General features: G+C 38.2%; 1 protein-coding gene across 1 annotated transcript in view; it reads left to right on the forward strand.

Moving 5' to 3' along the window:
* Positions 1-17869, forward strand: part of LOC139122254 (amiloride-sensitive sodium channel subunit gamma-like) — a 97287-nt gene that overhangs the window by 43272 nt on the left and 36146 nt on the right. The window lies entirely within an intron of this gene.

The following is a 17869-nucleotide window of genomic DNA, read 5'->3' on the forward strand; positions in this document are numbered from 1 at the left end:
AGTTTGATATGTTTTATTTTATTTAGCATGTAAATACATTAATTTGTAATAAGCATTATTTAATTAAATGTTTACATAAGGGGCAACATCATGGGGTAAACTTTATGGAACTCCAAAATACTTATTCATTTCTTGCACAAGTATCATCACATCCACCACAAATTTTTTTGATGTGTACAATATCATAGTACTAGTTCAGTTTGAATAAAACAATTAGAATAATGTGAGAAGGTTCAACTACAATTATTGACGGATGCTTTACAACAATAGCTTTTCCACCTCCATTATCAGGTTTTGTGAGCGTCTGTAAGAGTTTTGGTTTTGCAAATAAAATATCTCATTATGTAATGTTCAGAAGAGATACGATGTCTGAAATCTCGAGTGCATTTGTAGCAGTTTATGATTTATTTGCTCACGAAATTGATTGGCTAGTAAACATACCTGCGACACATCAACAAACCCTCAAAGTAGCAGGAGAGACCCAATTCTGCATGGAAAACAAGTACTAGTCGTTCCGTGATCGGATTGCACAATGTCTCGCACTGGCTAGAAGAGTAAAGTAGGAGGAGAGTCTTTATCAGATAGCAAAGGATCCTGCACGGGCTACTCACTGGGGCTGTTGCCAGAAAATGGAGCCTGAGGGTTGCCTCGTATTTGAACTCGAAAAATGGAGACACTTTCACACATAATAATCTATCGCAAGCTATAGTACAGACTTGGAGCAGCTTTGAGCCAAGAGCTTTATGGTCTTAGAGACGCAAAAGTTTGCCATAAGAAATTCATATTTCTTTTTTGCTTGATCGTCGTTTGAGATGTACTTTTATGTAAAGGAGATTTTAGTATTAAAAGTTCGTTTGAAAAATAAAAATCGAACCTTCTTCTGAAATTGTGATAAAATAGGAAACATTTAGCTTTCTCAACGCAAGGAATGTTTACATTATGCGTTGTCGTTGTTTATAAGTACTAGTAATTCCTAGTTATGACGAAGATTCTTTATTTAACATTATCATATATTGTTTCGCACCTATGCTAAAAAGATGAATATTGGACGTTGTAATTTGAGCAGAACAACAAAGAAACTATAGTTAGTATGTAATAAGAGGGCAAATGACGGGAAAACTTCGGAAGTTACAGTCAAGGGAACAGATCATTACATTACTTGATAATATTATCGAATTTTGTAGGTTACAACTGAAAGACAACAAAATCTGCTTTCTGGTCTTGAATTTCCCTCGACAATGCATCATTGGAAAGAATTTGTCAGAGGGAAAGTTGGATGGCCGTAAAGTAATAATAATAAGATAATAACAAGAGCAGTATTGCTGAAGGCAATGAGTACTTGGGCCGTGATAGAGTAATTTTGAGGACAAATATATACTACTATTCAAATATTGTCTTGAATTTCCTCACTGTCAATGAGGCATTTGATTAACTGGTTATTAAACGAAGCAATGGCATGACAACGGCAAAATATGTCTAGCAACTTTTGTGGAGTTTGAGGCAGGGGTTCTTTATTTATAGCGGGAATTGCTTAAACTCCTTAAATATTCAAATTACAGCAAATTTCTTTTGTTCTCGATGGTAGATGTCTAATATTTAGATGGGCATATTTAGATTTCTACCCTATAGTTATCCCTATATACCAAAAATCGGACATCCAGCTCTATTGGCTTGCTCAGAATTAGATATGCGCATAATTAATGAGGTACAATATGTGGTGTCATAAGGTGTCCCATCATACCATTTATGAAGGGTGTAGCACTTGTGGTTACTGAGTTGTGGACAAATATATATATTTGAGGTCAAAGGTCATCGAGGTCACGTGACATTTTGTCAAAATAATTGTATGCTAAGTTATTCCTATATACCAAAAATCAGACCTCCAGCTCTATTGGCGCGCTCAAAATTATATATGCGCATAATTAATGAGGTACAATATGTGGTGTCATAAGGTGTCTTATCATACCAAATATGAAGGATGTAGCACTTGTGGTTACTGAGTTGTGGACAAATATATATATTTGAGGTCAAAGGTCATTGAGGTCACGTCACATTTTGTCATAATAATTGTATTGCTAAGTTATTCCTATATACCAAAAATCAGACCTCTAGCTCTATTGGCTCGCTCAAAATAAGATATGCACATAATTAATGAGGTACAATATATGGTGTCATACCAAATATGAAGGGTGTAGCACTTGTGGTTACTGAGTTGTGGACAAATATGTATATTTGAGGTCAAAGGTCATTGAGGTCACGTGAAGTTTTGTCAAACAAATTATATTGTTAACTTATCCCTATATACCAGAAATCAGACCTCTTGCTCTATTGGCTCGCTCATAATTAGATATGCACATAATTAATGGAGTACAATATGTGGCATCATAAGGTGTCCCGTCATACCAAATATGAAAGGTTTAGCACTTGTGGTTACTGAGTCATGGACAATAATGTATATTTGAGGTCAAAGGTCACCAAGGTCACATGATATTTTGTCAAAATGTCTGAGATATCTGTGTGAACCGATGGACTCACTGATGCACTCACTGACGGATATGAGCCAATCTATAAGCCCCCTGGACTTTATCCGTGGGGACAAAAAAACTGTGTCACTGCATCCTTTAGGCAATATGAATACGATGAGAAACTAAATTTTTATTTTTCTTGGCATCATACATGCGAGTCTATGGAGAACTGCCTTATACATGGGAGTCTATGGAGGTGTAAACTAAAAAGTCCTCTAACACGGCCAAATTTGATAGCATTGTGAAACAAATCGACGTGCATCTGTATGGGGTTGGGTACTGTAGGCGTGAACGGACGGACGGACGCACGGACATGACCAAACCTATAAGTCCCCTCGGACTTCGTCCGTGGTGATTAAAACAACGCAACAGTTATTACAGCTACACCGGCGGTAGGTTCATATCCAGAGCCCCGTACGGTCTGCCGCCGTCGCTTGAAAACAATCTCATGCACCCGGCCATATGGGCAGCTGGCCGGATCACAGTCGCTCGAGAGCTATTCAGCTCTGGGACTATTCGCCCCATAGACGAGTATACAGAAGCGAGGTATTTCTCGCTTCTGTATACTCGTCTATGGGGCGAATAGTCCCAGAGCTGAATAGCTCTCGAGCGACTGTGGCCGGATGCATGACTTCCCGGAGAAGGCGAGCTGTCACGTTCAAAGCTCAGGATTATTTGTCGATCAAATTTCAGTAAATTTACCTTACCTAGATGAAATTTTGTCTATAGGCTGAAATTTCGCCGAAGTTTGACAAAATTACATCGATTTTTCAGGTTCATATGCGACATTTTTGAGTTTTGAGTGCAGACAGAAATAAGTTTTGAGGCAACATGGCTGCGACCCCATGTTGACCCCTAGCCCTGCGTACGATGCTATGTGCTACAGCTAACACACAGCATCGTACGCAGGGCCAGCGAGAGAGTTGCCGACATCGACGGTTATTTACGAGAAGTGAATAAAAGACTGTCATTTTTGGAAGCGATCGAGTAGCTGAGGTAGGCTGGGATACGACTTGGGCCCAAGAACGCTGAATTTCGGCAGTAATTTGGCTTTTTACGTCAAGTCCCAAAATGGATTTGAAGTCACCGACCCAACGTACGGGTCTTTGCAGGGCTGTGGTGAGCGGGGCGGTTAGCTGTAGCGGAACACACAGCATCGTACGCAGGGCTAGTTGACCCCCAAGTGAAAATGTGTTCGCGATCAAATCTTCCTATATTTTTTTCAGAATTTTCAACAAAATCATTGCTTCTTACATCTTTTGTAAAATATAAAATACTAAAATAAAACTGCGATGTGCCATGTCTCCAGATTTCTAAAATATCGTTCGTTGACCAGTTCGACACAAACTTGTGACGCAGTTGAAATTCAATACTGACCGCCAAATAAATGAGACGAGATCAGTCTAGACATCCTCCAAATTATCCAACCATTCGCATTGGAGTTCAGCTCGCTTAGAGTATCATAACATTTTTCGGCCTTTTAGATCGACCCTAATATCTCCCATTTAGGAAATAAATACACAAGCTACCTCGACAAAACTTCGTGCACCATCCAGACCAAACGCACGTCATCATCTCCTTACATGTAATCGGCATACCGTATTTTTTAGCAAAGGGGACACAGAATACGTCGGAGTATTCAGTTTCAAAACGTATTACATTGTGTGATGTTGTCAAAAAAAAGTCATGTTACTGCAGTGGTATAAATTACAAAACACAAAAGTTCAAATCAGTTTATTTTGGACTGGCTTTACCCAACATTTCATATTGTTTCTTATGCCAGATTTGACCACGTGCTTACTGGCGACCCCTTTTCATGCAAATTTTGTGTCAAATGATGTGTTCCCCTGGAAAAACAAACGTACGATTTCTATATGAAGGAGGCGAAATTTGCCCTCAAAACTCGAAACCACCCCTTTACGGGGTGTACCTAGCTATTTTGAACGAGCTTCTCGAATCTGCAGCTCTATTTCGAAATGATGGTCTGGTTTTCTCAGCTCAAGGATAAGTGTTCTCCATCGCTGTGGGCGTTACTATTCTCAACCGGGGGTACAGTTTCCAGTCGTAATGTTTTTCATTGTGTCCGGGATATAAAACCTTTCCTTTTCAAACTTTCTCTTTGATTAACACTAATCCACATCTTGTCAGTGATTAAACATGTTTCAAGTTTAAATGTTAAATTCTGGTCTCGAGCCCTCCTGTTCGACCAAACCGAAATTACCCCTCCCACTTTGGCTCGTCCAGTGGGTGTAGCAAGGGTCGTGCCATCGCCTAGTAAACGGAGGGTGCATTAATTGTTGCATTTCGATGCACATTTTGATTATATTCAGAAGATTTTGTGGCAAAAACTCAGATAGAGAAGCATTTATATTCACATCTCACTTATTCAAGACTGGCTGAGAGCAGCACTTCCATTCAGTTAACATCATTACGCCATTTATTATGCCAAGAAAGATGAAGCCAATACATTTTGCCCTCCCTGGTCTCAGCCAGAAATGGTTATACCTTACAGTTTTTTCCCACGGAATGAAAACAAATGTACTTGGGCTGAGGCCCAAGTACAATAATAATAATAATAATAATAATAATAATAATAATAATAATAATAATAATATTTATTTCTTTAAAGCGCACTACACATACGTCTAAGTGCGCTTTACACATTTAAATCGATAAAATACCAGCAACGAATGACAAACTTAAAGTGTAAAAACAATCAAATTATGCTAAAAACGTACATGTTTAAAAATGATGAAAATTTCTGCATAGTGAAAACAGTCAAAATACGAAAAAATTATTAAAATTCTAGAGTAAGTAGAAAAAAAAGTTAAAATAAATCAAGCATCAATGGTTATAGTAAAATGGTGACCCTTCCAAAACATTAGTAATAGTGCTTTACAAAAAGGTGAGTTTTTAAACCGCGCTTAAATCAGTCAACAGAGTTGGCATTTCGACTTTCAGGAGGCAGTGAGTTCCATAGAGAAGGTGCGCAGACAGAGAAAGCTCTCTGCCCATATGCCTTGTGAACATTCCACGCAGTGGCACTACGCGTAACGAATCACTCGATCTGAGATCTCTTACAGGGATGTATATCTCGATCAGATTCATGAGATGAAGTGGAGCATGGAGCCGTCAACAAGATTTTGAATTTAATTCTAGCTTCAACCGGCAGCCAGTGTAGATCAATGAATACAGGTGTGATATTATCAAATTTTCTGCAGCATGCTGAAGTGATTTAAGGCGTCCGAGCTGAAATTTCCCAACACCATACAGAAGACTGAGAAGTGACAAATGCATGGACCATCTTTTCTGTGGTTGGTTTGTCCAACAATTGACGGATCTTGCCAACTGTACGCAGTGCATAAAATCCATTCTTACAGATGTGGCTGATATGGTCTGACATCGAGCCGTCGTGGGTAAGTTTCACACCGAGATTGCGAACTGTAGCAGAAGGGGCAATATCTGACTCGCCAATTTGTTGACTTGAGAGTTTCACTGCATCGGATCTAAGACGAGACGAAAACTGAACAACCTCTGTCTTCTCATCATAAGCATATTGGATTTCATCCAGCAGCGGATTTCGTTGGCGCATACCTCGACAGAAACTCGAACTTCATCAGGTCTGCTACATACCACATAAATCTATGTATCATCCGCATACATCATATGATTAAAACCATGCTGGACGATGATGTCTTCAAGTGGTGATGTGTACAGAGTAAAAAGAATCGGGCCCAGAACTGAGCCCTGAGGAACACCATACTTCATGTGGGCACTAGCTGATGCTGCAGAACCAACTTTGACACAATAATTGCGATGGTTGAGATAAGACTTGAACCACGATAGAGCTGTACCTGTGACACCAAACCAAAATTGAAGTCTATGAAGTAGTATCTCATGATCAACTGTGTCAAAAGCCACCGACAAGTCCAGCATGATGAGGAGAACGTCGTTTTTGTCGTTGAGAGCAAGCATGATGTCATTATGGATACGCAGAAGGGCAGTCTCTGTACTGTGATGAGCGCGATATGCACTCTGGAACTTGGAAAACAGAGAGTGATCACTGAGGTAACTGCTCAACTGCGATGCAACAATGCGCTCAAGAACTTTAGACAAGAATGGTAGATTTGATATCGGTCGATAACTCTTCAGGATGTTTGAGTTGAGGTCCGGTTTTTTGAGCAGTGGTCGGATGACGGCAGATTTATATAAATTGACTGGGAACACTTCCAGATGACAGCGATTAATTGAAAAGATGAGCCACGAATGGCGATAGAACATTGGAAAATTTCTTGATATAATAGTTCGCTGGCAGTACATCAAGATCACATGATTTTGGGGCTGCCCGTTTAATTAGGGTATTAACCTGATCTGCAGACACATCACTGAAAGCCGGAAATGTATGGGATGGTAAAACGCAGTCACTGTCAACATTGACACTGGGTAAACCTTCGTGAAGTTTAGAGATTTTTGTGTTGAAGTAGTTCATGAATTCAGATGGAATTTCCTTCGATAGAATTTGCCAAGGTAGCTCTTTGGCGTGAATTGCCTTCGCATCAGTCAACTCAGCGATGATCTTGAACAGCCTGTTATTATCTGCCTCTCCAATGCGAGTCCTATGGTAGTTAACCTCCAAATCATTACAGCAGTGAAAGCATTCATTCCGTCTTGTCAGGAAAATCTGCGGATCAATCTCAAGGTTTGTGGTGCGATATTTTGTCTCCAGTTGTCGCACAGTTTTCCGTAGCAATAGTAGCTCTTCACAATACCATGGAGCTCTTACTTTATCAGTCACCACTTTATGCTTGATGGGGGCGAGAGTGTCTAATATGTCCGTGACCGTGTCGTGTAGAATTTTGATATAGAGTGGCTTAGCAGAATTTAACGTGGTGGACTACAGTGAAGTAGCTTGGTCGTGCCTGAAAATGAATACTGGAGAGTTAAGTGGTCAACAACAGTAATTTGTGTCCGAAATGTAAGGCAGACTATCAAGATGTGCCTTCAGTTAATGTTCGGCAACAGTGACGAAGTTCGCCTTCGAGAGTACAAAAACAAACAAAAAAAAACACAAAAAAATTAGAGTGCGAATGCTAAAAATGCAACCTCATAGTTGTGAAATGCAGAATCTAAGGTTGTACATAGAAGTCAAACTTTAAGGTAAAATTACAACTTTGTACCAAAACGGGATGTCGGACGTTGTGAATGCAACTTGTAACATTGTCAATTGTTAGTTGAAAGTTTCAAATGCTACTTTAAATTAGAGATCGATTGTTGAAAATATGTCTGAATTTCAGCCTTAATTACGCACCATATATCAGCTTTATCATTTGCTTGAATGACAATTCTGCTGAATGAGATTGTTAACGCGCAATCTGAATATGTTAAGATGACAACTTTTCATTATTTACTTTTTCTTACTCTTCTCATTACCTGTTAGTGGAAGCGATATCGGCTAAAATCAACCCAGCACCAATGTTGCCCCATATAGCCAATTTGAATTCAGTCAACTTGGTCAACAGTCAGGAAGATGCATATAATTTAGTATTCTGATTACAGTCCTTTTTTGATGTTGGTCGCCGAGTATGTGATATGTGGTAAAGCTAAATAACTTTCTAGGATGGCTTGCTTTTTTTCAAAATGTTACGTCGACAGGAACGGTAACTATTCTCCAAAAGCCGTAGGGTGACCACGTGGTAGGAAAAGAATGAAATATTACACTATGTACGATTTTCGTTCGTTTGTTTAATGTCAAAACAAGAAATAAATTTGAAATGACGACACTACGTTGTCCATGAATTGTTTTTGAAGTGGAAGATCATACAAAGAGACGATGTCGATGTCCCATTGGCCATCCGATGCATTTGGTGACAAAGTTTATGAACGTCTCGGCAAGAGAAGCAAGGAAATCAATGAAACGTTACAGGATCGTAACGAATTGAGGTAAGCCGGGCTTTTGTTTTCCAGTGTGACATTAAGAAGTAAAATCAACTAAAGGACGTTAAAGGAGCAAGTTTAAAGTCGATGCCGTCCAAGTACGGAAATGTATAATTCGTCAAGGATCATGCCTTGTTCCAGCTTTTTATACTGCTATCTCAATCTCGTATTTATGCTTACAGGCGAAATCTGATTAAGTTGAAAGTCTTCTTTTTGGAACTGAACTTCGAAAACATAAAGGAGAAACCAGCTTTAGATGTAAGTGTAATGCAATCTTATATGCAAAGCTATAAATCTTGCTGCTTGGAGGATAATGTATATTACATGCAACATTAACACAAGTGCCTACTTCCATATATATTTGAATACTATAAGCATGCACCAGATCACATTGCCATTTTCTTTACGTTAAGATATGACACTGTTTCAGGCTCTATCCTACCATAGCCCTTTTATGAAAGTTTTTTTTTCAAATCTGTCATCCGTACGATACAAAATGCATCGGTTAAATAATATTTTATCCGTAACTTGCTCTCATTCTGATGTTTTCTTAAGATGAGAATTTTAATAAATCCTCTGCTTGAAAACAGTAGCTCTATTAAAAGAGACAAACTTTTTGCGCTTATGATTCTTATATCCCAATTTACACTCTGCTACAGATGACCTAAAGGTTCAGACATTCGAAGATTAGAGCAAGGTCGTTGGACCAAAGGAAACGCTAGCCAAATTATCCCTTAATATTTTTACTGTATTAATGGTATTAAGTTATCGTTTATGTAATTTTGCAGAGCGTCGACCTGCTCAGTAGCCTTGGTGGTTTGATGGGCCTCTATATCGGTGCCTCGGTGATATCTTTGTTTGAATTCTTGGAGTTTGTGGTTAAAGTTTGTTGCCTAATCAAAACGAAATGGAGGGTATCGGATGAAGCTGACGAAAGAGTGCAGATGGGCTGGTGCGTTTTTTACAACCTGTTGATGATTGTAACGATTTTAAAGATATTGATCAATAATGATTTGTGGAAGAAGTGATAGTCACATATAATTGGTCGTTTAGTTTAGAAGTATTATCAAAATACAGTCATTTGTCCGGTGTGTATAAGTGGATGCGTCATTGACAAACCAGTCAAATGAATGTTTTTAGTCGATGTCGTGGGCCATATCCACATGGAAACATTTGCATGTGCTTGCGACCATGCTTCTCCGATTATTGCATTCAGAGCCTTGGATACGGTAGAAAACGTATCTTGTTCAATCTCATTCCCGCTACTTTAAAACCAACGTGGTCACGATATACATTTTCATTATCTTGGAATGTTTACCCACACCATTTTTGCCGGAAAAGACGAAAAAAGTTGGCTCCCTGGTAGCCATTTCAGATACTGCCATATACATGAACTAATCTATTTCTTTCATCTGGCCTCCATCCAGCCATTTGTTTTAAGAGCAGTGCTATTACTGTACATATCTGAATAACACCATACAAACATTTTCAAATTTTTCGAAACGTTGTAATTTAAAAGCAACTTCAAAAAAAGTAAAGAATGAAAAAAATTATGTTACTGCATTAATTTCTAAACAAAAACGTAATTGTAGAAAAATATTTGTGATCATATTTCGTCTTAAAAAGAAGTTGATTGAATTGAAATTAATCTATCATCAATGATATATAGATTTACTTTTACGATTACTAAGTTTCTTAAGATTCCTCCCAGCAATTTTAATTTCTTAGAACTTTATGTGAAAATGATCTATTGATTTACCGTTTATTTGCACTTTGAGTCAATCTTGATTGGTGTAGTATGCTAGCAGTGTGCGCTTACACATTGTGGACATTAACAATGAAAAACATGTTTCATCATAACACAACAAATTGAAATAAAAGCGTATCACTCACTTAAAGGTATTCTGTCACCTGTTCCAATTTTGCTACAGTTACCATAGACAAAGAAAATCTAACCAGTCACAAATTTTAAGCGGGTGGCCGCTTTTTAAAAACATCGCCCTCGCACGGGCAGTTTGAATACCAAGGAACGCCCCTTTGACCATATAGGGGCATATTTATATTACAGGTGACTGTATACCTTTAAATAACCTCCGTACGCCACAGATCACGCTCTGGGGTCATGGGTTCTGTCATATACCTGATCGGGGCTCATCTCATCACTAAGAAATGAATCTGTCCGTACCTCGCATCTTACTTTGCAAAAATGATGGATCAATCTTCATAATAGTTGACAGAAAAAATGATTTTACTCATTATAACTGATGGCGAGGCACATCCTCTAAAGAAAAAACGAGGAAAGATTTAAGTCTAACGGACAGGGGAAATGTAGGGTATCCCTTTGTAAAGCTGTTTTGCCTGTCATGGTTTACATATTACCCATTTTTCAGTCAGTTTAATGAAGTGATGTTCATAATGGTGATATACTGCCATGTTCTTCTCCCATGACAAAATTGTCAGGAAATTGTTTTTAGTTCCTACTACCGTTTGGAGAACATACTTTTTAGGACACAGAAGATCTGCTGCGCTCTTATAAGGCATACAATTAGAAAAAAACTTTGTCATAGTTTCGAAGAAGAGTCAATTTGATACGTATTATTTTACTTAGCATGTAAATACATTAATTTGTTATAAGCAGTTATTTTATTCGATGTTGACACCAGTGGCAACAATATGGGATACACTTTATGGAACTTAGAACACTTATTCATTTCTTGCACAAGAATCATCACAACCATCACAAATTTTTCGGTGAGTACAATATCATAGCACTAGTTCAGTTTGAATAAAACAATTACAATAATGTGAGAAGGTATAGCTACAATTATTGACGGATGCTTTGCAACAATATCTTTCAACTTCTGTAGCCGCACCTCTATTATCAGTTTTTGTTAGGGTCCGTATGAGTTTTGGTTTGCAAATAAAATATCTCATTATGTAATGTTCAGAAGAGATACGATGTCTGAAATATCGAGTGCATTTGTACCGGCACATGATTTATTTGCTCACCAAATTGATTGGCGATTAAAGATACCTGCGACACTTACACAACATCCTAGAACCTCAAAGTGGCAGGAGGGACCCAGCTCTGCATGGAAAGCAATTACTAGTCGTTCCGTGATCGGATAGCACAACGTCTCGCACTGGCTACTCTCTGAGGCTGTTGCCAGGAAATGGAGGTAGAGGGCTGCCTCGTATTTGAACAGGAACAATGGGAAAAAACTTTCAAGCATAATGATATACAGCAAGCAATTATATTGGTGGAGCAGCGGGGGGAGAGAGAGAGACTGAGAGAGAGAGAGAGAGAGAGAGAGAGAGAGAGAGAGAGAGAGAGAGAGAGAGAGAGAGAGAGAGAGAGAGAGAGAGAGAGAGAACAGACAACAGACAGACAGACAGACAGACAGACAGACAGACAGACAGACAGACAGAGACACAGAGAGACAGACAGAGACAGAGACATGTCATGAATGCAACGTTCTATACTGATGGCTCATGTTAGGTCAACCCTTTGATAAATCGTATATTTGCAAGAGTACTTTTGTGCCTGTAAACTATCTTTTTACTACAGCTAAAATTGCAATTAATATGACGAGAAGAAATGCGATAATTGCTAATGATCTGGTGACAAGTAATCTGCTTGTTGATGTTTTTAAGAAAAGCTAGTTAGTTATTGTACCTATGAATCCAGTCACTTGAAGCCGAATTCAAACATAAGATATCATTACTTTTGTAGACATTGATAGCTTACACTTTTATTGATGACTTTATTAGCATTTCTGTAAGCAATTAACAACGTCAACTCGGTACATTTACATCTTACTTGTTCTTACATGTCGATAAAGCTTAGGTTTAGTTTCTTTAATAGTTGTGCACGAAAAAGAAGAACAATTGCTAGGCGTACATACCTCTCCTGTGTGTTTTTCCAATTTTCGCACACATTCTGCCTTTGTTGACATCAAACTCATCAAGGGCACTTGGAATGAAGGAAGGCGGTCTTCTTAACTCGTAATAAATTAAAAGCATTAGCCTTCTCAACAAAAAATTCATATTTCACAATATACGTTGTCGTCGTTTATAAGTACTAGTACTTCTGATTACGACGAATACTATATTTCGATGACATTAATTGATATCAAAACATACAGGCTATGCTAGGAAGCTGAACATAAAGCATTTTGGCATGGAATTTTGAGTAGGTTCCGAACATGAAATTATGTGTACAAGAAGAGGAAAGCTAACGAAAAAACATAACAAATTACTCCTTATAGAGCCTTTGATTACCTAAGAATCTTCCTTATCGAAATTTTGTAGTTCTACAACTGCATTGAAAATGACGAAAAACGTTTGGATCCGGAGTTTGCTGTACTATATGCACTGCTTTGCCAATGCTCGATGTCGCATGGGGGAAAATCTCTCTAGGAAGAGTGACCTCAATAACTTGAAATATTATTCATGATTTATACATCATAAGTAAATGTAATTGTGAATTGAAATTTGTCTACCTACCTTCAGAATATCAGGTAATTTCTTTCTCGATAGAATTCGAATTAACAACCTACGGTACCTTCTCATCAAGCAAAAGAGTCACTGATCATAACCATTCAGTCACAACCTAAACTTGCCACAGCTTCGTCCGATCAATGGTCGAGACGTTTCCATTTTTGCTCTTTCTTTGCCGCGTCATTACTTGTGGACCAATCAGATTGCACCTACGGCGATGGACTTCAAAAGCAAACATTCGAGGACTCATGGAAGGTATTCTGGTACCATAATACAAAGCAAAGTCGTTTCTCTGCGCAACCAGTATTACTTATTGATATACAGCCGAGAACCGGCACAAAGCAAACGAAGTATCAAAAGCTGGAAACGGAATCAAATTTACTAAAAATTATCATAGGGGACCGGTAAGTCTACATAATCGAGATGATATCAAATGCAAAGAATTCATGAAGCGTAATTTCATCGTCATAACCATTTTCATAAAGAAATATGACAGAATCCCATGGCCTGTGAGTGCAAGCGCGCCGTACTAGCGGTATTTGCACGAGTGCTGCGGTGTATTCGGCGGCAGTCCTTTCACGAGCGAAGCGAGTGTAGGGACAGCCGTATACACCGCAGCACGAGTGCAAATACCGCTAGTACGGCGCGCTTGCACTCACAGGCAATGGGGTTCTGTTATTATTACATATGTTCTATCTTTTATTTGCATCATTTGTCGAGAGAATCGACGATTAGTCGTGCGTACTACTTGTCTGTAAAAGCTTCAGGGCGACGCTGTTGAGTTATATAACATTGACATCATTGTAATGCACAGTAAGTGAGGCTACCCACAATTCTCCATGATCTGTATACACGGAGATCATTCACTGAACTGAAGCAAATTTTTTCTGTACACAGAACAACTTGGTACACATTTCAAAATTCTGACATTTTTTCAATAATAATTTTCTTATCATTTCTCACAGTGAATAATGAGAAGATAAACCCCTTTTCCACGGAGGAGATAGCAATTTTGTAATTTTAGCGACATAGATTTTTGACAGCCATACACAATATTTTCAAGGAAACTAGGGGAATGAATTGCATCTGTGTTGGCAAAAGGAAGAGTATTGATTTTATTAAATGTTCGTAACAAAGGAAATTTGCATGTCTGACAGGTGGTATGATGAGACCATCTTAGTTGCTGATAACTTTATCTTGACAAGTGTGCTTATTTTTATATTTAGTACCTCCAAACATCAACTTCTCATTCAATTTACTCTTGAATTTTAAACATAATCAATAATTTTGGAACATAGTTTTAACAAATAATCCTGAACTTAAATTATAAGTTAATAATTGTTAAGAAACTGATAAAATTGAAAAAGCCTTTAGCAAAAATGTCTGAGTGAACAAATCAAGGGGAATTGTTGGTAGCCTCACTTACTGTGTAATGTGGCATCGAATCAGCTTTCACTTTTCATTAGTCAACGCCGTCACATCCTCTATTTTTATTGGCTAAACTATTGTTTACTTGTTTATCTAGGATGATAAGAGGAATTAACGTCGGAGGGCTCGAACTATGCTTGCGATTGCTCACAGATACGTAGCAACATGCCACAGATAGCCAAACGAATGGAACTTTGAACATGGAAAGCTTTTGATTTTTTCACATTTGGAGCTTGAAATTCTTCTAAATGATCGATACAAATAACAGTTCGAAGATTTTTACGAAAAATTTAAGAGTAAGATTCGGAAAACGTAACTTGTCGAACGATCAAATTTCAGTGTTCATCGTGGCACACAAGCATTCAGTCAGTCTCTGTTATCAATAGCGTGTAGGACACACAAGCACAGAATAAACTGCATGCAAAAGTGACTTTCTATTGTAAACAGGGAATGTCCAGTGAGAAGACTACTAGCACAAACGTCTCTGAAAATGTTAACTGTTTAATTCGCTCCGCTGCGCTCGCAGTTACGTGTGTTTCGATGTATGAATGATGGCCGCCGTGGTACGGCGGCCACCGTGTATATCCATGGAGCTAGAAACGGCCGTCGCCCGTTGTCAATGTTTTTGCTTCGCTGACAAACAAACTGCTCTTCCGGATAATAAAAATCATCCTCACACTATAATAAGTACAGACAATTTTCTTTGTCGTAGTTTTTAATCAGTAATGTCATGCATTTTACTATAACTAGCATCGAACCAAAGTGAAACGAAATCTTGTAGACGACATTTTTTGTGTTTACAAACATAAATAGTTCCGGGTCAAAATTGGTAAATACTCATTAACATAAAGAAATGGCATAATTATTTTGGTATTGCACTGCAGTGCAAATACCGGTAGTACGCCCGCGCTTCGATGCAAGTAAACTGTGGTACATATGTAATTATGCTGTGGAGAACTTGACCTGATTAATCATCAGCTATTTACCAAACAAAACCGTACCAGAATCTTAGCCTGCAGCTGTGCAGTGGTATACGTGCGACAGGAATCCGCAAAGTCGAGCGCGTTGACATGCTGCAAATTCAATCTAAAACCCCTTTGCTGGCGACATGTGGAACAGTCTACCTTTTTAATTAGTGGGTATGCTGTCTGATCCTGCTAATGAGAAAGCAGAGAACACTTCGATAATTACATATTCTACTTTGTTTTCAGAAATAGATTGACTGTGCTGGAGAAAACGCTGTTTTAAGACTGAGGTAAGTTCGTGCATTTATTCACTCAGGAAGCTAAGCTATTTTCTTAGGGACAGTCAATACACCAGGGAGAAACTGTGATAGTATATAGTGACGAAATATAGGCAACATAGTAGTAAACCACACTTTGAAAGTTTCGCTGAATTTAGCATGACAAGAGTTTCTCCGGATTATTGTGGAAGGTCAGGCAGAGCACAATTTATGCCCACACAAGCAGTGTTTTGCAGAGCAAAATTCTGATAAAAATTTTTAATTTACCATAGCAAATCTTCCGAAAATTTACTGATTAGCATCTTAGAGGTAATGTTTCAGCAGTGCGAAAGAATTCCACCTTCGTAGAACGATTGAATATTGGTGGTTTGTGCATCAACGCTGTTGTCGAAGTATCATTTGTGTCATTGCATTGTAACCTGTAAGCAACATGCTACTTATCACATGTTATTTATTGAAATACGAATAATATGATGAACGACAGAAAGACATGATTTTCAAACTTATAGTAAGAGCCTTAAACGTATTATGCCTCTTTCATTGAATTGGAAATGCATTGTCAGAAAAGTAAATAATTATGTGTACATGTGGATTATTGATCGCCTAATGGTCGCTCGTACAACCCATTGTCTTTCTATTCCATCCAATGTAAAGTAGGATTGTTTTTTCTTAACTGTACTTCGGTCAAGAAATGTTAATTTTAGAGACAGTATACATTTTTACGTCTCTTTGCGTACTTGTTAAAGTTTCGGAACTGCATCAAAGTGAAACAGTGGCAAAAATCGCATCACTGGTTTCTGATACTGTGACGTCTGCACAAAAAAGGAAAAAAAGACAACAAGGAATTTCTATATCTAGATTCATTCTCTGGTAAATAATAGTGTTTACGTCATAAACAATGAATTGAGACTGTTAAATTCAAAGAATGGCTCTTACATGATATGCTTGGCGTGTGCCGCCTGACAGTAATGCCGTAACATTAAAAAGAGGCTGGAATTGACGACTAGTGATGATGTAGAACTTTAACTTGTTTATTGAATACGGAACCATGGCTAGGCCTCACTGCCCAGCCACTGATACATCAGTCTGTGAGTCTGCCTTTGAGTTTGAGGCCGTGTGAGTCGGTTGTGTGAGTCAGTTGTGCGAGTCAATTTATACAGTATCGCTATGTCGGATACCGACGCCATAAAGAATACAATAAGATGACATAAAATACTTTGATTTCTACGTACAGGAAAGATACAAAAGTACACATTATCACTTGCCCGTGTGTGGCATGCTACAATTCTTTTGTTTCAAATCCACGCCCTGAATAAATTTAAACGGTAATAACAGCTCAATATTACAAGTGGTTGATATACAATAGAACATGGCGGAAGTACTCAGAATATTTCCATGAGAAGAATAAGTTACTGGATGAATTTTTAAATGTGTGACCGACTAAGGCCATGTTTTCGATACCGTGCCCTATTTCGTGGCGCCAGTGTTGTTATAGTTCAAACCGAATGGAATTGCAGCTTCCTGTATCACGTCGAAGGACGCCTATGTATCGAAAGCGTGATATGTTAATTAATTTCCTTGCGTCAATTTGGAAGATTACAGTAGCGTTCTTTGATGTGTTGCCCATGCAATGCCGTTGATATTGTTTTATAATGTACATGTACTGTCATAGCGCAAACGACCATCGAGAAAATACCCTCAAATTTTAGCTTCAGTGCATATTCGTCCTATGAAGGGGTTTATGTCAAAATTTACTTCTCTGCAACAGATCGCTACAGGCTACAGATTGCTACAGGCTACAGATTGCTACAGGCGTTACTGTGTGCAAACACGTCAACACGAGAGATAAAGTTTGTCATCATTCCGTGATTTGACATGACTTGGGATACCTATGATCTTTAGATATTTTTTCATGACAAGGATGGTAGACTGGAATATCTTGTTTATTTAAATTTGGTGATGACATGGCTCTTGCTTGGTTACTTACAAAGGAAGATTGTCTACCGAATACTTTCATAATGTTGGAATTTTAAACAATGAGCTTCTTAGATAATATATTAAAAGCTTTTGAATATGGTAAAACAAAAGAGTTTGTAAATGGTCGTGAAGTTTGCCCGGATTTTACTCCTGTCAGTATTAAGAATGGATCTGTAGAAGTCGTTTCATGTTTCACATACCTGGTGTATTTTCTTGATTGAAAATTCACCTTCAGTGGAAATACTGACCATATCACGAAAAT

This window comes from Ptychodera flava, chromosome 21 (assembly GCF_041260155.1).
Source record: "Ptychodera flava strain L36383 chromosome 21, AS_Pfla_20210202, whole genome shotgun sequence".
Taxonomy (NCBI): domain Eukaryota; kingdom Metazoa; phylum Hemichordata; class Enteropneusta; family Ptychoderidae; genus Ptychodera; species Ptychodera flava.